Here is a 26,507-nt window from a genome sequence, read left to right on the forward strand (position 1 = left end):
TGAGGATACAATGCACTTGCACAAATAAACACTGTAGAGATTAAGAGCTCCTTGGCTGTCGGACGGGACTGTGGATTACAGAGATACATAATGTACTGTACACTTTGCGTATAGCTCCTTAGGTCGTATGGAAAAAAATAAATAAATAAATAAAATATTCGAGATTTGAAATGCCTATTACATCCACAGCAGGACACAGTCGCATGCCTATATAGGGTCACAAATCATCAGCAATGTATTACAGTCTACGCACTGAATGGTTTTATCTGTAATGTAAGGTTAGAACGAACCGAGAAGTTTCAACACATTTTGTTTACAGTAACAACTCTGCCCCTCCCTACCCTAATTACAGCCTATCTGGTTGTATTATGTATTTGGATGTTTACTCGTGTATTGTACTGATATCCGATTAAGTTAAAACACTGGCAAAAGAGTGTAGGAAAGGAAGAAATTAGACTTGCAAAACTCCCCCCACCCCTGAAGTTGAGCCCCCTGCGTCTGATCAGCTGTCACGGAAGACAAAAAGAACTGGCCACTGAGCGTGTGCAGGAGGGATTTAATACCAACAATGTCAGGATCATCCTCCCTTCGCAGCACTGCACCATTCCCAGGTAGGTGGACCGGGTTGGAGCTGGGATCCCGGCAGCAGACTGCAGGCGGGGGCGGGGCGGGTGTGCAAATGCAACAGAGCCCCTTGCGGGCCTGCGGCACTCGCCACAGGCTGGACTAGTCCCTGTGGGTCGGGCATTCTGTCTGCCGTCATTTTGATTGCTCTGGAAACCGGCATGGCATGGTGGCCGCCGAGTTCCCGAGCTGCGGTCACTTGACCGCATCACGGTGGACCATGCAATACATCTGCTGGAGCTTCTCACTGCAGCTGAAAGTTTTCAAGGAGACAACCACATGACAACTTGGTAAGACTGGCGATTCCAACTAATGCTAACTTTGAATTCTTACCAGCTTCTGCCATGCCAGAACAAAGCACCTTCTCATGAATAGCAAGGGACTCCGCTACCTTCACTTCAAAAGCAGCACATACCTTAGGGTGGGATGCGTAGAAATACTTACCCTCTTCCATGTTGGGATCTTCAATGTGGCAATACCATGGTCAATCATGTGACCGCCGCCATCCAGACCGCTGGCATATAGTATGTATTGCCTTAAGGCGAACTGTAGAGTAGCGACTTCATACACAGATCTGTTACTCCCCGGCATGAGTGTACAGACGTACACCCTACATCAGCGATTCCCAACTTAGGTCCTCAAGGCACACTTTACAGTCCAGGTTTTACTTCTAGTCATGCTTGAGCACAGATGGTTATATCAAAATAACAGTTATTAATTAAGTTATCTGGCTCAAATATAGCTATCCTTCAAACATGGACTGTTAGAGGGTCTTAAAGACCATGGCTTGGAACCCTTGCCCTACATTATGTATAATGTTTAGCAATGTTTACTAGATGGAATACATGACCAACCACCCCAAGGGAGCAATGGGCTGTGCACTACTACATAGACACAAGGCCACAAAAGACATGCACCTAAAGATAGCTGGATCTATAGATCAGCGATTCACAAATGCAGTCCTTGGAACACACTAAAGCCCCTTTCACATCTCCAATGCCAGACCCCACCCGGAAATTGGAATCGGGTCCTACCCGGGTCCAGTTTGCCATAGCAGCAGGGGGGGCAGAGCTGGCATTGGGGGCGGAGGCGGCTCTGCGAGATTAGCTCATTTCCGCACCGCCTCTCCCTATGTAGTGAACGGATCCAGGGTGTGAATAGGTCCCATCAACCCGGCAACCTGTTCACACTGCCACTGACCCGGTATTCAACCCAGGAATAACCCTTCTTATAACCTAGGTTGAATTATCGTGTCAGGCGACCCGGGAATTCTCCGTGGGCCCTTTCACATTTCACAATGACCCGTGTCGACCCGGCAATATACTGTGCATGTTTTCTATAACTCCTCACAGAATGATAAGTGAAATAATTAGAACCATCTGTGGATGTTTAAAAATGTGTCAGCCAGTAATTAATAAGTCTGTGCTCCAGGAAGGACATTTGGGTACCGATTCAATTGTTTTTCTCGCGGCCGCCAGTATAGCTCAGGATGCTAGTCCTATACGACGCTGCAGTGGCTAGTGTATGAAGTGGCTAGTTATTAAGTGGCAGCTAATATCAATAGCAGTATTATACCTGTGTTTCATTGGTTGCATCTTCAGCTGATATTTGGAATTGACTCCTGTCTCTCCTTTTCGCCAACAGGTAATTACAGCAGAGTGCTGACCACTTTTTCTTTCTTGCTAAAAGATATATTTGGTAATTACAGCAGAGTGCTGACCACTTTTTCTTTCTTGCTAAAAGATATATTTGGAAATTACAGCAGAGTGCTGACCACTTTTTCTTTCTTGCTAAAAGATATATTTGGTAAATTGTTTAAGTGGATTAATATCTGTAGTCAGCAAAAACTTTGTGATTGACTGGGGTTTAGTGTCCTCACATTTGGTAGTTGATTAACACCTTTTGGTGGAGGGTTGCTGTGTGGGGGAGGGGGTTGTAATCACAAAGAACATGTGTTTGTAGACTTATTTATTCAGTATAGCTCAGGACGCTAGACCTATAGGACGCTGCAGTGGCTAGTGTATGAAGTGGCTAGTTATTAAGTGGCAGCTAATATCAATAGCAGTGTTATACCTGTGTTTCATTGGTTGCATCTTCAGCTGATATTTGGAATTGACTCCTGTCTCTCCTTTTCGCCAACAGGTAATTACAGCAGAGTGCTGACCACTTTTTCTTTCTTGCTAAAAAATATATTTGGTAATTACAGCAGAGTGCTGACCACTTTTTCTTTCTTGCTAAAAGATATATTTGGTAATTACAGCAGAGTGCTGACCACTTTTTCTTTCTTGCTAAAAGATATATTTGGTAAATTGTTTAAGTGGATTAATATCTGTAGTCAGCAAAAACTTTGTGATTGACTGGGGTTTAGTGTCCTCACATTTGGTAGTTGATTAACACCTTTTGGTGGAGGGTTGCTGTGTGGGGGAGGGGGTTGTAATCACAAAGAACATGTGTTTGTAGACTTATTTATTCAGTATAGCTTAGGACGCTAGACCTATAGGACGCTGCAGTGGCTAGTGTATGAAGTGGCTAGTTATTAAGTGGCAGCTAATATCAATAGCAGTGTTATACCTGTATTAAACCGAAGGAAAACAGAAGGCAAACAAACTAATAATATAACAAATGGACTGCATTACAACCTAAAAACTCTGGAACTTTATGTGGCCTCTCCTCACCTCAAACATGAGAACACCAAGACCAGGCTTACCACCTCTCTGGCTGAGAACATCAAGTCTGCCCCTGGGCCTAACCATCAAGATGAACAGGGAACTGTGGGGGAAGAGCACCAGGTCCAGGATCAGCAGGGACATCCCCATTGCTTCTGAGTATGCCCCCCACATTCTCCTACCCACCCATACTATGATCTTACCAAAATAATGTTATCCCAATTTTACTTCTGCCACTAGTTACCTGCTATTGTGTGTTTTGTTTTGTTTTTCCCTTCAATAGCTCGCTTCCACCCCACCATGGGGTATATGCAATTAGCGGCGAATCGCGGCAATTTTTCGGCCGTTTTTCAATTCGACACAATTCGACAGTCTAATTTCGGCAAGTGGGTGCCGAAATTGACCATATGCAATAAAAAACGGATTCGACAGTCCCGCTGACAAAAAACGGCCGATTTGACGGATTTTGTTCAGTTTTTTTAAAAACGGGTAAAAATGGGAAAAAACACGGAAAAAAATGGCGTGGGGTCCCCCCTCCAAAGCATAACCAGCCTCTGGCTCTTCGAGCTGGTCCTGGTTCTAAAAATCCGGGGGGGGAAATGGACAGGGGGATCCCCCGTATTTTTAAAACCAGCACCGGGCTCTGCGCCTGGTGCAAAAAATACGGGGTACAAAAAGAGTAGGGGTCCCCCGTATTTTTTACACCAGCATCGGGCTCCACTAGCTGGACAGATAATGCCACAGCCGGGGGTCACTTTTATACAGTGCCCTGCGGCCGTGGCATTAAATATCCAACTAGTCACCCCTGGCCGGGGTACCCTGGGGGAGTGGGGACCCCTTCAATCAAGGGGTCGTCCCCCCAGCCACCTATGGGCCAGGGGTGAAGCCCGAGGCTGTCCCCCCCCCCCCATCCAAGGGCTGCGGATGGGAGGCTGATAGCCTTGAGAAAATGTAAAGAATATTGTTTTTTCCAGTAGTACTACAAGTCCCAGCAAGCCTCCCCCGCAAGCTGGTACTTGGAGAACCACAAGTACCAGCATGCGGGAGAAAAATGGGCCCGCTGGTACCTGTAGTACTACTGGAAAAAAATACCCAAATAAAAACAGGAGACACACACCTTGAGAGTAAAACTTTATTGCACACCTGCCGACACACACATACTTACCTATGTTGACCCGCCGACTGCCACGTCTCTGATCCGGGGTACCTGTGAATAAAATTATACTCACCTCAATCCAGTGTCCAGATATAAATCCTCGTACTTGGCAAAACAAATAAACGCACACCCGGACCAGCGGACTGAAAGGGGTCCCATGTTTTCACATGGGACCCCTTTCCCCGAATGCCGGGACACCACGTGACTCCTGTCACAGAGGTCCCTTCAGCCAATCAGGAAGCGCTACTTCGTTGCACTCACCTGATTGGCTGTATGCGCGTGTGACCTCAGACAGCGCATCGCAAAGCCTCTCCATTACTTTCAATGGTGGGAACTTTGCCGTCAGCGGTGGGGTTACCCGCGGTCAGCCGCTGACCGCGGGTGACCTCACCGCTGACGCAAAGTTCCCACCATTGAGTATAATGGAGAGGCTTTGCGAAGCGCTGTCTGACAGCTCAGACGTGCAGCCAATCAGCAGAGTGCCAGGACGTTGCGCTCGCTGATTGGCTGAAGGGACCTCTGTGACAGGAGTCACGTGGTGTCCCGGCATTCGGGGAAAGGGGTCCCATGTGAAAACATGGGACCCCTTTCAGTCCGCTGGTCCGGGTGTGCGTTTATTTGTTTTGGGGAAAAAAATGGAAAAAAAATAATATTTTTAAAAATATATAAATAATACTTGTGCCTCCCAAAAAGACAAACCAAGTACCTAATCCCTTCTAATATAAATAGATATGCTATTACCATTAAAAAAAAAAAAAAAAAACACACAAAAAAACATGTTTTACATTTTTTTTATTAGATTCACCCACCAAAGTGTGGCGGATTGAAAATGACGAATTTACTGTCTAAAAGCACTGTTGTCGAATTTCCAAACTTCAATTGAATATACTTTTGTCGAATTGCCGCATTTGTACCATTGCAGAAAAGTCGAATTTGACAAATGTCGAATTTTGAAAGTCCGTTTTTTTTGACGGAAAGTACTGAATTGCATTGTCGATTTTTTTTTTTTTTTTGGCGAAAAAGTCCCGTTTTTCGACAATTTCGGGAATTCGACCGCAATTGCATATACCGTCATGTGTTTTTCCTGTAATGTTTACCTCCACTGATTGCACACCTTTCCATTGTGCCCTACATGCAGGGTACATCATACTACTACATTAGCATCAGTTTTCCCATATATGAACTTGGCCCTTGTATGGCTCACCTCCCACAGTGTAACCTTCAAAGTGCACCCAACTTGGCTGCCCCATATGGTACACTTGTGGATGGGATGAAAAATACATGGACCTTGTGGTTTTGTTGGAACCCTACTCTAAACTAGTGATGAGCGAGGTTCGGTTTTACTCGGTTTTACTCGGTTTTACTCGGTTCTCAAAACGGCATCTTATTGGCTATCCAAAACACGTGACATCCGAGAGCCAATAAGATGCTGTTTTGAGAACCGAGTAAAACCGAGTAAAACCGAATCCGCTCATCACTACTCTAAACTGTAGGACTCTGAAATCACCCCCATTTTGTGTCATCTCTTCTAGGGGTGGACTATTCCACCCTGGGTAATCCTACGCTGAGCGCCCAAGATGGCTGCCGCACTTGGTACCTGTGAGGGTGGAATACACAACCCTTGGAAGTTATTACCCAAAATGCCTACACCAATCCTGCATTATGCTTTCTGTGTGCTTAAGCTTTTCTTTTATGTCTGTGTGGCTTTTGTTGTATTACTTAAATCCTCTGTATCATGTGTATTGTTTTTGATGTCTGTAAAGCGCCTTGAGTCCTGTTGGAGAAAGAGCGCTATATAAATAGAATTATTATTATTATTATTATTATTATTATTATATGGCGTTTCGACAGCAGCAATTCAATTGTCCTGCCATTCGGGCGCCCAAAAGCCGCGGTGGACACATTTTTCTCTCGCAGCCTCCTGAAGTGCAAGAAAGAAAAAAAAAATGTGCTAACTCGGCACAAAGCAGGACTTTAGGCAGGTTTAGCCGTTTTAGGCAGCTAAATCCAGTCTGTTTGGGCATGACATGCGTGATATGCATATGTTCCCAAACAACAATTGAATAGTGACAATTGTTTGGGTGTCTAAACAGTCCAGTTTATTGGGGATTTTTAGACGCCCAAAACAACTGAATCGGCCCCATGGAAAACATGCACTGTTAGCGTTTCTCGTGGATGGAATGAGAGAAGCACTGCCATAGATTAACCAAATTTCCTTGGGCTGAAGTTACAAAGTTCTAGCAGCTGGGATCAGTGTGGTGACCTCCTGGATCCTAAACGCCGGTCTCCTGATACCAATCCGCCTGTGACATGGCAGTTAGCAGCTGATTGGCTGGTATATTATCTCTCTCTCCAAGGCTTATTACATCTACCCCATAATTTGAAAGAAAAACAGGTTTCTCTTCATGTTTTGTGATTCTACAGAGTCTTGGCTATCCAGCCACACCCACATTCTGTGGATTTCTGCTTTATGCCACTTGGCATTCCACTGTGGGTTGTAGGCTACTGTAAAATAACAATGGGGTGAGAGGAGGCAAAACCCCTAAGAAATACTACACTGATTTCCTTAAAAGGTTTCTGTTTCGACACCACTGGGTAGATTTACAAAGATTTTCGGCATTTCTGACCACGGGATTTAATAAAAGGTAATATTAATGGTTTTACATTGTATTATGGTATTGCTCGGTTAAGTACTGTAGCCAGAACTGCCGAGAAACAGCCCAAACTCTGCACTGACTTCTTCCTACTACTTCACCATTGATACGCCGTCATTCCATACTACTTCACCATTGATGCGCCGTCATTCCATACTACTTCACCATTGATGCGCCGTCATTCCATACTACTTCACCATTGATGCGCCGTCATTCCATACTATTTCACCATTGATGCGCCGTCATTCCATACTATTTCACCATTGATGCGCCGTCATTCCATACTATTTCACCATTGATGCGCCGTCATTCCATACTATTTCACCATTGATGCGCCGTCATTCCATACTACTTCACCATCGATGCGCCGTCATTTCATACTACTTCACCATTGACACAGCGTCATTCTATACTACTTCACCATTGATGCGCCGCCATTTCATACTACTTCACCATTGATGCGCCGTCATTTCATACTACTTCACCATTGATGCGCCGTCATTCCATACTACTTCACCATTGATGCGCCGTCATTCCATACTACTTCACCATTGATGCGCCGTCATTCCATACTACTTCACCATTGATGCGCCGTCATTCCGTACTACTTCACCATTGATGTGCCGTCATTCCCAACTACTTCACCATTGATGTGCCGTCATTCCCAACTACTTCACCATTGATGTGCCGTCATTCCCAATTACTTCACCACTGATGCACCATCATTCAATACTACTTCACCATTGATGTGCCGTCATTCCCAACTACTTCACCATTGTTGTGCCGTCATTCCCAATTACTTCACCACTGATGCACCATCATTCAATACTACTTCACCACTGATGTGCCATCATTCCCTACTACTTCACCACTGATGCGCCGTCATTCCACACCTAACTGCCCCCCTTTTTCACTGATTACACAAATTGAGTCAAAGGGTAGAATTCAGTTTTGGATGAAGGTTCTGTTGTTCCAGAACAGAGCATCACCTCCCTGTCATCGCAAATTTTCCCCCGCACCCCATAGAGGTGTGTGGGAATACCGGAGATGACGGCACTACCATAAATGCCAGGCGCACCATAGCTAGGGGCTCTGCCCCAAATATGTACATTCAATTTTAAAAATATTTTTTCCAAAATGCTGTAAATTCAAGGACTCTTACACATGGCCTCATTTTTTGTTTTCAACGTACAGTACACACAGCTCTTCTTACGATTATGTTCACCATTCAACAATACTTTAAGATTAAGAAATAATAAATATACTTATCTCAAAAGGGCATTGTCCTGAAGAATAATTATAGAGAAAGCTAGAATGGTATAAAAGTGTATTATGACAATGTTTGATATACGTTTCAGTATTATACCACTGCAGCAGGAAATTCTGAGGCTTGTAGTTCCCGAGGTTACCTAATCCTGTTGTATAAACACTAAAGGGAAAAAAAACGTAGAACGTATGAGTGAGACCGGCGCCCGAGTCAGCCTGCGCACACCTGCAAATGGGTCCTGCACACTCTGGCACCTGGGTCAGTCAGCACAATCCTGCATATGGGTCCAGCACACACCTGCACCCGGGACCTGCACATGTTACAGGTATGTAACAATGTTGTTACTATGGTAATATAGTAACTCTGCCTTCCAGCTGCCAACAACTGCTCCTCTACATTCATCACAAGAGGGCAGCCTGTAGCTCTGCAGCGGAAAATACAGGTACCAGCATGCTGAGACTTGTGGCTCCATGACAGCTGGGAAAGCACAAGCAGGCTGATGTTGGCGCTATGAATGTACTTACCCTCGCCGTATCACGCTATAGCCCCCCGACTGCTTCCTCCTGTGACATACCCGGATGTATCGGTAGTAACCACAGCTATCTTGTCGTCCTCTGCTACCCTAGGATTGGTGGGGGGGAAGCAGCCTCGGCGGATTTTGGTTGGCTGATCGTAGCCTACAGAATGGACTCACCAGGTTTAATGGAAGCCGCGGAGGGTCAATATTGGAGCAAGGTTACTAGGGGGTAGCGAAGGTGTGACGCTGGGGGTGCGCCCATCTTGCTACTCCCTAAAGGTGCTGATGTGACGGAATCCCTCGGCCATCTTGCTATACCCTAACAGTGGAAGCGTGAAGGCACGGCCATCTTGCTACACCCTAACAATGTTAGCCTGAAGGCTCCGCCATCTTGCTACACCCTAACAATGGTAATCATGTATAAAACAAAACCATCAATTGCAGACACTTCCAAATATTCCAGAATAGAGTTCTTGGCCGCAGTATAATGGAAAATATAACTATATTTCCAACCCCACCAAGGACCAGCAGTCCAGTGGTAGCAACAAAATTGATGCATTTACTCACTGATTCATAACAAAAGCCATCTTGTCAGATGTACTTCTTACAATAAAAGCATATGTATCAGTCTGGAAATGTAGGCGTATGTTCGCTCCTTTCTTGCAAGCAGAAGAAGATGGCACTCTCTCAGCAGGAGTATGGGACTGGGACTCGGGAGTCATCGGTGGTCGCATGGCACCATCCGGTCACTTGGAGCAGCATTGAGTGGAGCATTGTGGGCTTAGGTGGCAGCGGTGGTGCTGACTCAGAGCAACTGGGGAGTGGTACATGGAAACTACACATAAAGGGTCATTCATATACAGTTAAAATTATTCATTTCCTATACCTACCAAACAGGCTGGTAACGTTCAATCGCTGGGCCCTACTGCAAGGCTTTGTGAGTTCTTATGATCCACCCCTGAGGACCACCTTCTGTTCTTCTGCATGGGAGATGCCGTGGGCATGTGTAGCTACTACAACTGTAGTTCCACCACTGCTACGTATATACTGTGTTTTGAAATCTTTTTTCCCAGTAAAAAAAACAACCTACCAATTCATTTCTGCACAATGTGCGCGGAGTGCTGCCAGAATAGTCAGGCAAAGGCGCTCAGCGATCAATATCTTGAGAGCTGATTTAAATGCCCCCTTTAAGATCCATTACAAAACAAGTCCTGGCAACTTTTGCTTCCTCTACACCCCCCACATCTCCTGACCTTCCAACTATATGTGGCACATGGAGGCGTTGAGGCTTATTGGTAGACACAATAGCAGAGGACTGTGCTGCTGGTTTGGGCAGATCAGCACATCGTAAACAATCTCCTTTTCAGCTCTTTATGTTTTTTTTATGGTGTGCTTGAAGCGGTGTAAAAAAAATTGATGAGTCTTGGCCTGAAAATTAAATGCCCCTTAACCGTAGTTTTCAAAGAGACATATTAATTAATTAATATTTGTGGAATATTCCCTGAAAACAGTTCTCAAATATTAAAGATCTCCAGGATGTACCCTTTAGGGACGACAGCAGATCTCTTGGAGATCTACCACCGACCCGCGCCACCATTCGCAACAGCGGCCCTTACATTTTGTAATATTTAGCAAGAGAGCTTGGCCCTGGTAGCTAATGCTATCTGAAGATGGCGTTAGCCTATAGAACCCTATGGGCTACTGTGCACAGCATTCCTCTCTGGCGCATTCCTCTCTGGCGCATCCAGCCAACAGATTATCACTCTGCTTCCAGCTTTTCACCGGGATGGGTTCTTATCGGAGCCAATCTCTCAGCAAGAGATTCATTTCTTTATAAGGGCTAACTCTCTAATGCTCTGTGCAAATGTTACATCTGCCCCACCTGCACTGCACATAGTTTTGCCCATTACAGGAAAATTTTGTTTTGCAATCAACCTTGAATTAAGCCCTAAATTTTATTTAAAATTTATATTTTCACTTTGCGAATTTAGGCGTAAAAAATTAACCCTACTGTGTAAGTGTGTGCATGTACATGGGAAGACTGGATGGGCCAAGTGGTTCTTATCTGCTGTCAAAGTCTATATACACATGCACACTAAGACTATTTTACCTGCGACAGTGGGTAAGGCAACGTGAAATAGGGAGAACGTCTAAGCTTGACACAGACGGATCACTTGGTTGCAGATGAGTCCAAGGACCCAGAAGTCTGAGGCAGTGATGCTGGCTCCATTAGCCACCATTACGTTTTCTACTGAATACATGTCCTGAGCAGGAACCATAGCCCTTAAACTCCTGGGATGGTGCCAGGATTGTCTTTGGAAAAATTTAGAACTAGAAATATCCTATTTTCCACCAGTGACTGTGTTGTATAACATTTCTGTACACAGGACGTAATTTTCACCTCCTACCCAAATAATATGCACATAGATGGATCAAAGATCAGTCAAATTAAAGTGGAGGATGAGGTCTAATATCCGCCACCTCTTGATATCAAGTAAATAGGTTATCAAATGTTGTAGCAGTGATGTTCCTGTTGTTCCTAATAATCCCTCCAAAAAAACAAACCATACCTTACTTGCTTACCCCCCCCCCACTCCCCCAAATCCGGCACCCTGCATGAGACTCCCATTTCAGTGTGTTATCTCCTGCTGCCCTGCACTGTAAATTAAAAATCCTGGATTCTTCACTACAGCTCAACTCAGCCTGCCACTAAAGATTTTCTTTGCAAGGACAGTAATTTGCTGTAATCACTGTGATTGCTGTAGTTGCTCAGGAGTCCCTGCTGACGACTCTCATTAGCCCCTTGTTGGACCCCTGACTGAAGAGGCAGCAGCACATGATCACACAGTGTCTTCCTAACTGTGCTGCAGTTCAGTGATCCATAGCGTCTGCTTCTACTGCTAGTGTGCTGTAACCGAATGTAAGATATTTTTATTAGTAACACATATTTAATTAGAGTATCTGGTGTATGTAAATATTTGGAGGATGCTATAACGGTATGGAAAAGAGCACATCCAATAAATAATAGGTAGGGCCTACAAGTTGCAGGCAGTACAGTATTCATAATAAAATAACATGTAATAAACCCCCCAAAAAAACATACTTGCGATGCTTAGGAATGAATTTACAAAAGGTCAAATTGCATTTGAAATGTATTGCATAGGCAACATATTTATCGTGTATATTGTGCTGAGTGAGAAGAAAAATATCACAGAAAATAGTTGAAAACAAGAAATCTAGTATTGCACACAGCAATGTTCGTATCAATGCTTGCAAAATGTTCCAAAATATATTGTTACATATTATGTAGAAATATCTCGCAACCATCATTTAAGCATAGACGTATACTGAGCTAGCCATTGGGCTGAGTATGACACGCCCCTCAATATCATTCAGCGCATTCTACTATAATCCCCCTGAATACTTTAGATAGATGTTTGTATTAAATAAAAACCAAAGCTGCACTCAACTGCGAAATCATACTTCTCTATGCCCCCTCCTGGAGAGTCCTGGAGGGGGGCATACCCTCTCTTATGGGCATTTTCCTCATTGTGGCCCTGCCACTGCCATTTAAAGTAGCAATTTGTGGCATTTTACTTTGGGTGGCGGAGCTACATGTCAACCCGACCCCACACAACGCAATGCAAAGCTGCTATTCTGCCCCCCTAATTTGGGATTCTTCTTGACCTTCCAGGCTAGTTGGGAAGTATGCATAAAATGACTGAGAATCCTCTTTAATTGTTATAACTTTGTGAACCCAAATAAGATGAAAACAATCGATGTTCTGTGAGACGTAAAAAAAAATATTGTAAGAGTCAATATATTTAAAACGTTCTAATTCACAGTTTATACACTTCAAGATTGCAGTGTTCTATGGGGATCGGTATGAAATGCCGGCAGACAGGATCAGCATGATTCCGACAGCGGGATCCCGTCCGTCGTAAAGCCAGCAGCGGGGTGAGCGCTGGAAAGCACTTTGCAGGCACGGCAGGTTCTATTCTCCCTCTATGGGTGTCGTAGGGGATGCCGTGTTTGTAAGAGCTTACACTCTAAGGGGAAATGCGGGGACCCAAAGAGGGCTTGGGCAGCAGGGCAGGAGAGTAATAGTCTGAAGAGTCAGGAGGAGGTATGATAGGGACCAATAAATACAGAGGTGAGTCTGACTGACACCAGAGGCTGGGAGCAGTGCGGGAGGTGTCCTAAAGGGGAGAGGAAATTATCCAGCAGGAGGAGAGAAGGGTCAGAGGCTGACCCAGTGACAAGGCGTGTGAGTGTAATCTGAGGACTGTCGGGGTGATGTATCAAGCAGTGAAATGAGTGGAGAACTGGACCAGTAAAGTTACCCATAGCAACCGATCGGCTCCGTACCTATCATTTTATAGACTGTAAATGCTACCTCAAAGCTGATTGGTTGCTATGGGCATTTTCCCCACTGTCCCACTTCTCCACTCTGTTCACTGTTTGATACATCAAACCATTCATTTACTGAAAACGTTTTATTGAATACAACTGAAAGTTGAGCAGTGAAAACTGAATTTGTTTTCCTTTGTTGTTGGTGTTCCAAAGGCCTAATTCAGATACGGTCCCAAAGAGGCTATTGTATGCAAACCGGGCAATGTTTTCTCACTTCGTGTGAGCCGCAGTGCACACGCGCAGTGAGTGAAATGTGATGCACCGAGGGATTACAAAGTGAGCGACAGGAACATAGCAATTGGGGATGGTCACGGGGAGTGGTCAGGTAAACACAGGCGTGTCATGTCCGTTCAGCTGGCGTTTTCTGGGCATACATGAATTAGCAGTACCGATCCCACTTGCTACTGGAGAGCCCTCTGCGTCCCTGGAGAGCAGCCAGTCTAGTGCACACAATCATTTTACCAAAGCAGAGTTGATGTCCTGTTTTACTTGTCCTTGTCATCCAATTTGAAACAATTGCTCCTGTGCATCAGATCCTGTATTTCTCAATACAGCAGTGGCGTCAGAAGGCGGGTGCGGGGGGTGCAGCCCGCACCCGGGTGTCCCCCTCGGAGGGGGTGACACCAAAGTGCCAGCTCTTCTGTAGTGACAGGAGCAGAGTGCTGCAGTGAGATAGACCCCTGCAGCACTCGGCTCCTGTCACAGAGAAGAGCCAGCACTGCCGCTGAGCAGTCTCCAGGGGCAGCCAACATCTTCGGGGAAGCTGGACATGCCCCCGAAGCGAAGGAAGATAAAAAAAAACTGCGAGATCACGCCCCTTTTGATTAAGCCACACCCCTTTTCGGGCGCCCATGGCTCGGGGGTGTGTGTGGGGGGGTGATAATACAGAGTGCGCTGCGGGTGTCACCACACCCGGTTACGCCTCTGCAATACAGATAAATGATTTCAAGCAAATGGTGAGGGAGCCCACTCGCAAAGACTCAATATTAGATCTAATTCTTACAAATGGTGACAGGATATCTGACATATATGTGGGTGAGCACCTGGGATCCAGTGATCATCAAGCAGTATGGTTTAGTATAAAGACAGGGTCCAACTCCTGTCACACAAAAACAAAGGTGTTGGATTTTAGAAATGCTGACTTTGCAAAAATGGGGAGATGTTTAAGTGATTCATTGGCAGACTGGAGGAACTTGGAAGGAGTGCAGGAGAGGTGGAAAAAACTGAAAAGTGCAATACTAAGTGCAACAGACCTTTGTATCAAAAGGGTTAGGAAAAGCACCAGGAAAAGGAAGCCAGTGTGGTTCACAAAAGAAGTATCAACTAGTGTGAAAGCAAAAAAGATGGCTTTTAGGAAATACAAACAGACTCAAAATAATAACGACAAAGAGGTGTATCTGGACAGACGGAAGGATGCTAAGAAAGTGATCAGACGTGCAAAGGCAGAAGCTGAGGAGAAAATGGCCCAGTCAGTAGATAAAGGGGGCAAAACTTTTTTTAAGTATATAAGTGAAAGGAGAAAATCAAATGGAGGAATAATAAGACTTAAGACAGAGAGTGGGCATTTGGTGGAGGGAGACAAGGCAATAGCAGATCACCTAAATAATTATTTTTGCTCAGTATTTACTACAGAAGAAGGGATGGGGCCACAGTTAAGTTGCAAGGACATTCATAAAAATAAGGTAGATGAAAATACATTTACAGAGGAGAAGGTCCTAACAGAACTTTCAAAACTAAAAGTGGATAAATCAATGGGACCAGATGGTATACACCCAAGGATACTCAAAGAGCTAAAAGATGTGCTGGTTACTGTCACGATCCGGGTATCTGGACGCCATTTCTTACCCATCAGATGCCTCCTAAGGCTGGCTCAGCGCTCCAGGACCGGATCCCATCTGTTATCCTGATGTGTACATTCCTGTATCCTCTCCTGTCACTCTGGGACGCTGTCACAGTAAACGCCATATTACACCTGGCATGGTGTCTCCCGCGGCCTCCGCCGCCGTCCCTGAACTTCTGCATGCAGAGTGCCTGAGTGGCGATTACGTCAGCCGCGGCCTCCGCTGTGTCCGCGTGGTTGGATGTGCATCTGTCAGCCTGGCGCCTCCTGTCTCCGGTGGCCGGCGCCGCCATTACTGTTTTCATTACCACATGGATTACAAACCAAACTTCCCTCCAAGTGTCTGCATGGGCGCAGCCATCTTGGATTCTGTCAGCTGATCATTTCCACCAATCTGTTCTCAGTATTGATAATCTGCATAATTGCCTAGCCAATCCCTTCCTTGCTGCAGGTATAAATACACTGTGCCTGAGCAAGGAAGGCGTCAGTGCTTTGGTTGTCAAACCTAGTTCCTGTTTGTCTCTCTCCTGTGATTGTCTTCCAGGTTCCAGCTCCTGTCTCAAGACTTCCACCATAGAGACCCGCACCAGCATTCCACCTGCGGTGTAGCCTGACTCTCCAATCCATTGTGGATTCATCTGTTTCCAGCTACAACATTACCTGCTTCCAGCTCAGCTTCCAGCAGAGTACAGCTTCCCTTAAAGGGCCGGTGTCCTTTCTACACTTTACCACTCTCCACCGGTATTATTATTTCTCCGCTCTCAAGTTCTACATTTCAGTTCATATTTCATCGCTCCCAAGTTCATTTATTGTTTAACTGGTTCCAGCCAGTATCCACTCCGTGCTAACAACAGTCTGGTTCCAGCCAGTATCCGCAGCAGCTGTTTTATCTTCAGCAACCCAGCTTTTCCTGGAACACCAGCTGGCACAATCCTGGGTTATCTCCATTGCTACAGTCGGGCCTGGTAAGGACTTTCCATCTAGAAGATCATAAGAACTATCTCACACTACCAGTGCCCTGTGGCTCCTGCCATCCTGTAGTACCCAGGAACTGTATTTATTCTTTGCTGACTTTTACGTTTTCTTTTACTGCTGCTGTGTTGCGGAGTTGTCATAATAAACATCATTGACTTTTATCCAAGTTGTCGTGGTCACGCCTTCGGGCAGTTATTATTCATGTTACTTACATGTCCAGGGGTCTGATCCAACCTCCCAGGTTCCGGTACATCTCAGCCCCTACAACTGAGGCTGCCTCCCGTCAGCTCAGGCCCTCAGTTGTGACAGTAAGCACTGACCTAATGAATCCAGCCGGAGACCAGGATCAAGCGGCCAGGCCGATGCAAGAACTGGCAGCCCGACTAGAACATCAGGAGGCTGCACAGGGCCACATCATCCGCTGTCTCCAGGATCTCTCTACTCGGCTGGATGGGATTCAGACAACTCTCCGTGGATCAGGCGCGTCTGGTGCGTCAACCACAGTGACTCCAGCTATAACCCCACCCACCTTACCCATTTCTGCTCCACGTCTTCATCTTCCAACGCCAGCAAAATTTGACGGATCTCCAAGATTCTGCAGGGGATTTCTCAACCAGTGTGAGATTCAGTTTGAGCTACAACCTGGCAATTTTCCCAGTGACCGTACAAAAATTGCCTACATTATTTCTCTTCTCAGTGGCTCAGCCCTTGATTGGGCATCACCGTTATGGGAGAGGTCCGACACCCTGCTATCTTCCTACACTGCCTTCGTGTCAACATTCAGGCGCATCTTCGACGAGCCAGGCCGGGTAACCTCAGCTTCATCCGAGATTCTCCGTTTACGCCAGGGGTCACGTACTGTAGGACAATATCTGATACAGTTCCAGATCCTGGCATCCGAACTGGCATGGAACGACGAGGCCCTGTATGCTGCATTCTGGCATGGCTTATCTGAGCGTATTAAAGATGAGTTAGCTACCAGAGACTTACCTTCTAAGTTAGATGAGCTAATCTCACTCTGCACGAAAGTTGATTTACGTTTCAGAGAGAGAGCAACTGAGCGTGGAAGATCGTCTGCTCCAAAATCTTCTGCTCCTCCTCCTCGTCAACTGTCACCATCTAAAGATGAGCCCATGCAACTTGGCCGTTCCCGTTTAACTCCTGCTGAGCGCCGAAGACGTCTCTCCGAGTTTCTCTGTCTCTATTGTGCAGCTCCGTCTCACACCATTAATGCCTGTCCCAAACGTCCGGGAAACTCCAAATCCTAGCTCGCCAAGGAGAGGGCCGGCTAGGAGTAATGATCTCCTCTCCATCTCCTCAAGATTGTAATCTCCCAGTCTCGCTTCAAGTTGCTCAACGTTATCGGAACGTCATTGCCCTCCTTGATTCCGGAGCAGCTGGGAACTTTATTACCGAAGCCTATGTTAAACGGTGGTCCCTACCCACCGAGAGACTTCCTTCGTCCATTTCTTTAACTGCCGTGGATGGCAGCAAAATTTTTGATGCAGTTATTTCTTTAAGGACTCTACCAGTTCGTCTGAGAGTGGGAGTTCTTCATTCCGAACTTATTTCTTTTTTAGTGATTCCAAGAGCCACACATCCTGTGGTCCTGGGCCTTCCATGGCTCCGTCTTCACAATCCTACAATTGATTGGACGACTACGCAAATCCTGGCATGGGGTTCCTCCTGTGCTGAGACATGTTTGTTTAAAGTATTGCCTGTCTGTTCTTCCTCCCCCAGGTCGTCTGATGTTCCACCTCCTCCATATCAAGATTTCACGGATGTGTTCAGTAAAGCTTCTGCTGATATCCTTCCTCCTCATAGAGAATGGGACTGTCCGATTGATCTCGTTCCAGGGAAGGTTCCACCTCGAGGCCGAACTTATCCGTTGTCTCTGCCTGAGACGCATTCTATGGAGGAATATATTAAAGAGAACCTAGCAAAGGGGTTCATTCGACCTTCTTCTTCTCCAGCCGGCGCAGGCTTCTTTTTTGTAAAAAAGAAAGATGGTGGTCTGCGGCCGTGCATCGACTACAGAGGTTTGAACGACATTACCATCAAGAACCGTTATCCTTTACCCCTGATTACTGAGCTCTTTGACAGAGTTAGCGGAGCTACCATCTTTACAAAGCTGGACTTGCGAGGTGCATACAATCTCATCCGGATCCGTGAGGGTGACGAGTGGAAGACCGCCTTTAACACCCGTGACGGACATTATGAGTACCTCGTCATGCCCTTCGGATTGAGCAATGCTCCAGCTGTCTTCCAGCATTTTGTCAATGAGATCTTCAGAGACATTCTATACCGTCATGTCGTGGTCTATCTAGACGATATCCTCATTTTTGCCAACGATTTAGAGGAACATCGTTTTTGGGTTAAAGAGGTTCTGTCCCGTCTCCGTGTCAATCATCTCTATTGCAAATTAGAAAAATGCGTCTTTGAAGTCAAGTCCATTCCGTTTCTAGGGTACATTGTGTCCGGTTCCGGACTAGAGATGGATCCTGAGAAACTACAAGCAATCCAAAATTGGCCGGTACCCTTAACCCTCAAAGGGGTCCAGAGGTTCTTAGGGTTCGCCAACTATTACCGAAAGTTTATACGAGACTTTTCCACCATTGTGGCGCCTATTACTGCTTTCACTAAGAAGGGTGCTAACCCGTCCAAGTGGTCTGAAGAAGCTATGCAAGCATTTCATCTTTTAAAACAAAGGTTCATCTCTGCGCCTGTTCTGAAACAGCCTGACATCGACTCTCCTTTCATCTTAGAGGTGGATGCCTCCTCCGTTGGAGTAGGAGCGGTGTTATCTCAGAGGGCTAAAGATGGCCATTTACACCCTTGCAGTTTCTTCTCCCGGAAGTTCTCCCCAGCTGAGCGCAACTATGCCATTGGCGACCAGGAGTTGCTAGCCATCAAGCTCGCTCTAGAAGAGTGGAGGTATCTGTTGGAGGGAGCTTCTCATTCAATCACCATACTTACAGACCACAAGAACCTTTTATACCTGAAGGGCGCACAATGTCTCAACCCTCGTCAGGCCAGATGGGCACTTTTCTTTTCCAGGTTCGACTTTAAACTCCAGTTCTGTCCGGGCTCTCAGAATCGCAAGGCCGATGCCCTTTCCCGCTCATGGGAGCAAGAAAATGAGTCAGAGTCTTCAGACAAGCATCCTATTATAAATCCGTTGGCATTCTCCACGGTAGGGATGGACTCTACGCCCCCATCAGGGAAAAGTTTTGTGAAGCCGATGCTAAGGAAGAAGCTCATGCATTGGGCCCATGCTTCCCGTTTTGCCGGACATACAGGTATCCAAAAAACCCTGGAGTTTATCTCTAGGTCCTATTGGTGGCCAACTCTGAAAAAGGACGTCTTGGAGTTTATTGCATCTTGCCCAAAGTGTGCCCAACATAAAGTATCCCGCCAGTCGCCTGCGGGGCAACTGGTTCCACTATCCGTTCCCCGTCGACCATGGACCCACTTGTCGATGGATTTCATTACAGACTTACCCATGTGCAACAAGTTCAATACCATCTGGGTGGTAGTTGACCAGTTCACCAAGATGGCACACTTCATTCCTCTCACCGGTCTTCCGTCAGCTTCCAAGTTGGCTCAAGTATTCATACAAGAGATCTTCCGACTCCACGGTCTTCCTGAAGAAATTATCTCAGATCGAGGAGTTCAATTCACAGCCAAATTCTGGCGAAGTTTATGTCAAGTCCTCCAAGTCAAGCTAAAGTTTTCCACGGCTTACCATCCTCAGACCAATGGTCAAACCGAGAGGGTGAATCAGGACTTGGAGGCCTTCCTCCGCATCTATGTGTCCTCCTCTCAAGATGACTGGGTTCAATTACTTCCCTGGGCCGAGTTCTGTCATAACAACCAGTATCATTCTTCATCTGCTTCAACACCATTCTTCACTAACTTTGGATTCCACCCTAAAGTCCCTGAGTTCCAACCGCTTCCAGCAACTTCTGTTCCCACAGTGGATATCACCTTGCATCAGTTTGCCAATATCTGGAAGAGCGTACGATCAGCTCTGCTCAAGGCATCGTTCAGGTACAAGAAGTTTGCGGATAAGAAGCGTCGAGCAGTTCCTGCTCTCAAGGTGGGTGATCGGGTATGGTTATCCACGAAGAATTTGAGGTTAAGAGTTCCCAGTATGAAGTTTGCACCTCGCTATATCGGTCCTTTCAAGATTGAACAAGTCATCAATCCTGTTGCTTACAGACTCCAGTTGCCTCCCTTCTTAAAAATACCCAGGACATTCCATGTTTCCCTGTTGAAACCGCTGATCTTGAATCGGTTTCATTCCTCACTTCCTCCAACTCCGAAAGTCCAAACTCAACGAGGCGTTGAGTATGAAGTAGCCAAGATCCTGGACTCACGTCACCGTTACGGTCAACTACAATATCTTATTGACTGGAAGGGTTATGGTCCTGAGGAACGTTCATGGACCAATGCTTCTGATGTCCATGCTCCTGCCTTGGTCCGGAGATTCCATTCCAAGTTTCCTCAAAAGCCAAAGAAGTGTCCTGGGGCCACTCCTAAAGGGGGGGGTGCTGTCACGATCCGGGTATCTGGACGCCATTTCTTACCCATCAGATGCCTCCTAAGGCTGGCTCAGCGCTCCAGGACCGGATCCCATCTGTTATCCTGATGTGTACATTCCTGTATCCTCTCCTGTCACTCTGGGACGCTGTCACAGTAAACGCCATATTACACCTGGCATGGTGTCTCCCGCGGCCTCTGCCGCCGTCCCTGAACTTCTGCATGCAGAGTGCCTGAGTGGCGATTACGTCAGCCGCGGCCTCCGCTGTGTCCGCGTGGTTGGATGTGCATCTGTCAGCCTGGCGCCTCCTGTCTCCGGTGGCCGGCGCCGCCATTACTGTTTTCATTACCACATGGATTACAAACCAAACTTCCCTCCAAGTGTCTGCATGGGCGCAGCCATCTTGGATTCTGTCAGCTGATCATTTCCACCAATCTGTTCTCAGTATTGATAATCTGCATAATTGCCTAGCCAATCCCTTCCTTGCTGCAGGTATAAATACACTGTGCCTGAGCAAGGAAGGCGTCAGTGCTTTGGTTGTCAAACCTAGTTCCTGTTTGTCTCTCTCCTGTGATTGTCTTCCAGGTTCCAGCTCCTGTCTCAAGACTTCCACCATAGAGACCCGCACCAGCATTCCACCTGCGGTGTAGCCTGACTCTCCAATCCATTGTGGATTCATCTGTTTCCAGCTACAACATTACCTGCTTCCAGCTCAGCTTCCAGCAGAGTACAGCTTCCCTTAAAGGGCCGGTGTCCTTTCTACACTTTACCACTCTCCACCGGTATTATTATTTCTCCGCTCTCAAGTTCTACATTTCAGTTCATATTTCATCGCTCCCAAGTTCATTTATTGTTTAACTGGTTCCAGCCAGTATCCACTCCGTGCTAACAACAGTCTGGTTCCAGCCAGTATCCACAGCAGCTGTTTTATCTTCAGCAACCCAGCTTTTCCTGGAACACCAGCTGGCACAATCCTGGGTTATCTCCATTGCTACAGTCGGGCCTGGTAAGGACTTTCCATCTAGAAGATCATAAGAACTATCTCACACTACCAGTGCCCTGTGGCTCCTGCCATCCTGTAGTACCCAGGAACTGTATTTATTCTTTGCTGACTTTTACGTTTTCTTTTACTGCTGCTGTGTTGCGGAGTTGTCATAATAAACATCATTGACTTTTATCCAAGTTGTCGTGGTCACGCCTTCGGGCGGTTCTTCTTCATGTTACTTACATGTCCAGGGGTCTGATACAACCTCCCAGGTTCCGGTACATCTCAGCCCCTACAACTGAGGCTGCCTCCCGTCAGCTCAGGACCTCAGTTGTGACAGTTACACCTTTAACAGAATTATTTAACCAGTCACTAAATACAGGTGCTATTCCAGAGGACTGGAAAAGAGCAAATGTAGTTCCACTGCACAAAAGTGGAAGCAAGGAAGAAGCAAGTAACTACAGACCAGTAAGCCTTACATCAGTAGTAGGGAAAGTAATGGAAAAACTATTAAAAGAAAGAGTAGTGGAATATCTTAAATCAAACAACTTACAGGATCCAAAACAGCATGGATTTACTGGTGGGAGATCATGCCAAACAAATCTTATTGACTTGTTTGACTCTGTGATGAAAATAATAGATCAAGGGGGAGCTGTAGATGTAGCATATCTAGACTTTAGTAAGGCATTTGACACTGTCCCACATCGCAGACTGCTAAATAAACTTGAAAGCCTGGGGGTGGATTATAAATCAGTTAAATGGATAAGAACCTGGTTGCAGGATAGGAAACAGACAGTCGTAGTTAATGGAGTGCAATCTATGGAGGGAAATGTTACCAGTGGAGTACCCCAGGGATCTGTACTTGGTCCAGTTCTCTTTAATAGCTTTGTTGGTGACATTGCAGATGGTATTGAAGGGAAGATATGCCTTTTTGCAGATGATACAAAGATATGCAACAGGGTAGACACACTGGGAGGGGTCAAATAAATGATTAATGACCTAGGTAGGATTGAGAAATGGTCAAGAACGTGGCAACTACAGTTTAATGCTAAAAAATGCAAAATCATGCACTTGGGTCTCAAAAACCCAAAGGCTAAGTATAGTATCAAGGGTACTATAATGGAAACTACTGAGGAGGAAAGAGATTTAGGAGTCACTATTTCAAGTGACTTGAAGGCAGGAAAGCAATGCAACAAAGCAATGAGAAAGGCAAGTCAGATGCTTGGTTGCATAGGGAGAGGAATCAGTAGCAGGAAAAAAGAAGTAATAATGCCACTGTATAGGTCATTGGTGTGGCCCCATCTGGAATACTGTGTCCAGTTCTGGAGACCCCATCTCCAGAAGGATATAAATACATTAGAGAGTGTACAAAGAAGGGCAACTAAAATGGTGCATGGCCTACATCACAAAACTTACCCGGAAAGGCTAAAAGATCTCCCGGAAGGCTAAAAGATCTAGAAGTGGGAGAGAATTTATGACATGTTAGACCGAGACCAAAGAGGACATGGCTAGAAAGCAATAACAGTCAAGCTAAAAAAGTCAGAGGGAAACATTCAAAGGAAAAGAAGTATTAGAACTCGAGGCATAATTGAAGGAGCTGGGTCAGATTTAAGAAAAATACTCAGCAGAAAGGGTAGTGGATAATGGAATAGCCTCCCATCAGAGGTGGTAGAGGCTAAGACTGTAGGGCAATTTAAACATGCTTGGGACAGGCACATGAATATCCTTACAAAGAATTAAGGTTAAAAAAGGGTTGAGATTGCCTAAAGGATAAAATAAAAAAGGGGCAGACTAGATGGGCCAAGTGGTTCTTATCTGCCGTCAAATTCTATGTTTCTATGTGAATCTTATTCACCTGCCAACAAACAAAATGGAGGAGAGACAGACTGATAAGATAGATACCAGTGAGCACGAAACTTTGAGATGGCCACACACACACACTGATATTTTCATCAAGGGTGTATTAAGAGAATAAGGGGCCCGTGTGCTGCCTCCATCCAGGCCCCTTCCTAAATAGCTGGCTGCCGGCTGCATTGAGCACTAGCAGACTCTAGCGGTGTGCATGTGCAAAATACTAGGAGAATGGCCACCGCGCAATTTTCTCTGCAATTTTGCAGAGCTGTAGGTGCTGACGCAGGACTCTGGAGAGGTACTGAAAAATTTGGGTGTGTGGTGTTGGCCCCCCTGGACTCTGGGGCCCACGTGCACTGCACACCTTGCACCCATTATAGATACACCACTGATTGGCAATGAAATCTGCAAATGGGCCTGGTGCCGTCATATCAACGGCCCCAAGTAAATATGCATACCCGTGAGCGATGCATATAAAACTGATTGGATAATTTACGGGATGCCAGAAAATCCTGTCAGCAGATGACCACTGTCTATGCCTCTATGGGTGTGCACAATTATGTTCCATGACCCTTTAGAACTGCATACTTTCCAGCTGTACCTTTTTGGCAGGGTACAGTACCTTTTTATTATGGTCTGTACCGATTTTTGGCTCTCCAAACTCCCATTGAAAGTATAGGAAAAGGGGCGGGGCCATGCCATTGTACCCGTGGCCACGCCCCCTTTTATAATTTGTGCTGATTTTTGTGTATAAAATGGTGGAGGGTATGGAACTGTGAGTTCTGCATTTCTGGATCTGCCTAGTCCTGAAACCCAAGTGGTTGGCACAGGAACAGCTCCTGATATAAAGAAACTATGGGGGTAATTCAGATCTGATCGTTGGGCTGCGTTTTTTTGCAGCCCTGGGATCAGATAGTCACCGCCTACAGGGGGAGGGGAAAAGAGCTGTACAAGTGTGTGATCGCTTTTTTTGCAGAGCTGCACAAAAATCAGTTTGTGCAGTGTCTGCGCAGCCCAGGACTTACTCAGCCGCTGCGATGGAATCCTGCTGATCGGGGCCGGAGCTGACGTCAGACACCCTCCCTGAAAACGCCTGAGCACACCTGCGTTTTTCCGGACACTCCTGGAAAATTGTTAGTTGACACCCACAAACGGCCTCTTCCTGTCAATCACCTTGCGAACGCCCGTGCGTCGAATGCCCGTGTGTTCAGATTTTTCGCACCATCCCTTCGCTGTTGTGCGACGCACCGGTGCATTGTGGTGCATATACGCATGCGCAGTTCAGATCTGATCGCCCGCTAGCAGCGCTCAGATCTGAATTATCCCTTATAGCTATCATATAATTATGCTTTACATTTTGGGGCTTTTTTTCCCCCACACAAACATAGGGTTCTATGTACTAAGCCTTGAAGAGAGATAAAATAGATGGAGATAAAGTATCAGCCAGTCAGCTCTTAACTGTCATTTTCAAACACAAGTACTGTGTGAATGCCCTACACATATGGCAATGTGCCACCGGGGTGCCCGATGGCCGATACGGCCGTCGGGATGAGGGGGGGGGGGGGAGTGAGTAACTGCGCCATATTGGCCTGCATGCATAAGCGACGGGGCACCAGCGATGAACAAGCGCGGGGCTGTGCATCATTCATCGTTGGTGCCTCCACACTGAACAATATGAACGAGTTCTTGTTCATTAATGAACAAGAACGTTCATATCGTTCAGTGAAATCTGCCAGTGTGTAGGGCCCATTAGTGGGGGTAATTTCAAGTTGATCGCAGCAGGATTTTTGATAGCAATTGGGAAAAACCATGTGCACTGCAGGGGAGACAGATATAACATGTGCAGAAAGAGTTAGATTTGGGTGGGTTATTTTATTTCTGTGCAGGGTAAATACTGGCTGCTTTATTTTTACACTGCAAATTAGATTGCAGACTGAACACACCCCACCCAAATCTAACTCTCTCTGCACATGTTATATCTGCCTCCCCTGCAGTGCACATGGGGGGTCATTCCGAGTTGTTCGCTCGCAAGCGGATTTTAGCAGATTTGCTCATGCTAAGCCGCCGCCTACTGGGAGTGAATCTTAGCATCTTAAAATTGCGAATGAAGTATTCGCAATATTGCGATTACACACCTCGTAGCAGTTTCTGAGTAGCTCCAGACTTACTCGGCATCTGCGATAATTTCAGTGCTTGTCGTTCCTGGTTTGACGTCACAAACACACCCAGCGTTCGCCCAGACACTCCCCCGTTTCTCCGGCCACTCCTGCGTTTTTTCCGGAAACGGTAGCGTTTTTTCCCACACGCCCATAAAACGGCCTGTTTCCGCCCAGTAACACCCATTTCCTGTCAATCACATTACGATCGCCAGAACGATGAAAATGCCGTGAGTAAAATTCCTAACTGCATAGCAAATTTACTTGGCGCAGTCGCAGTGCGGACATTGCGCATGTGCATTAAGCGGAAAATCGCTGCGATGCGAAGATTTTTACCGAGCGAACAACTCGGAATGACCCCCATGGTTTTGCCCAATTGCTATCAAAAATCCTGCTGCGATCAACTTGGAATTACCCCCAGTGTCGGCAGGTTAGTGATGGAGACAGTAGTGTGCCGACCCAGAATCTCTGGGGTACTTGTTCAGCTATTTTGTCAAATCCTCACCAATTCTCAGCAAACAGTAAAAAATAACTAGCTCAATCATTACTTTGTTTTTGTTATTACAGAACAACTGAACTGAACTACAAAAGTCTCAGCAACAACCAGCCGATAATAGAAAAACAGGTAAAAATAGAATTTCACCAAGGAAGCTCATTAATAAAAATAAATAAAAATACAAATCTAAAAAGCAGTAAGTCTAGCCAGGGGCGGATCCAGAAGAAAATGAAAGGGGGGGCACCATGATAGGGTAACGGTAATAGTTATATTTACATGCACCTAAGGCATGCATGCTCCCAGATAAGGGGTGTGGTATCACAGGGGGCGTGGCCTCACAAAACACGCCATCAGGTAATGATTG

At 46.0% G+C, this 26,507-nt stretch overlaps 2 protein-coding genes across 4 annotated transcripts in view; one reads left to right on the forward strand and one right to left on the reverse strand.

Moving 5' to 3' along the window:
* The window catches only part of FAM3A (FAM3 metabolism regulating signaling molecule A), an 80,516-nt gene extending 71,368 nt beyond the window's left edge, over nt 1-9,148 (reverse strand). For 2 of the 3 annotated variants that reach the window (XM_063936525.1, XM_063936523.1), the window contains exon 1: nt 8,892-9,055. The gene's annotated coding sequence lies outside the window, so the exon portion shown is untranslated. The other variant, XM_063936524.1, reaches the window with a different exon arrangement.
* LOC134948508 (ceramide kinase-like) overlaps nt 1-26,507 on the forward strand; it is a 225,073-nt gene that overhangs the window by 17,845 nt on the left and 180,721 nt on the right. Inside the window, exon 2 of the mRNA XM_063936522.1 lies at nt 26,215-26,272. The gene's annotated coding sequence lies outside the window, so the exon portion shown is untranslated. The remainder of the gene's footprint in view (nt 1-26,214; nt 26,273-26,507) is intronic.

This window comes from Pseudophryne corroboree, chromosome 8 (assembly GCF_028390025.1).
Source record: "Pseudophryne corroboree isolate aPseCor3 chromosome 8, aPseCor3.hap2, whole genome shotgun sequence".
Taxonomy (NCBI): domain Eukaryota; kingdom Metazoa; phylum Chordata; class Amphibia; order Anura; family Myobatrachidae; genus Pseudophryne; species Pseudophryne corroboree.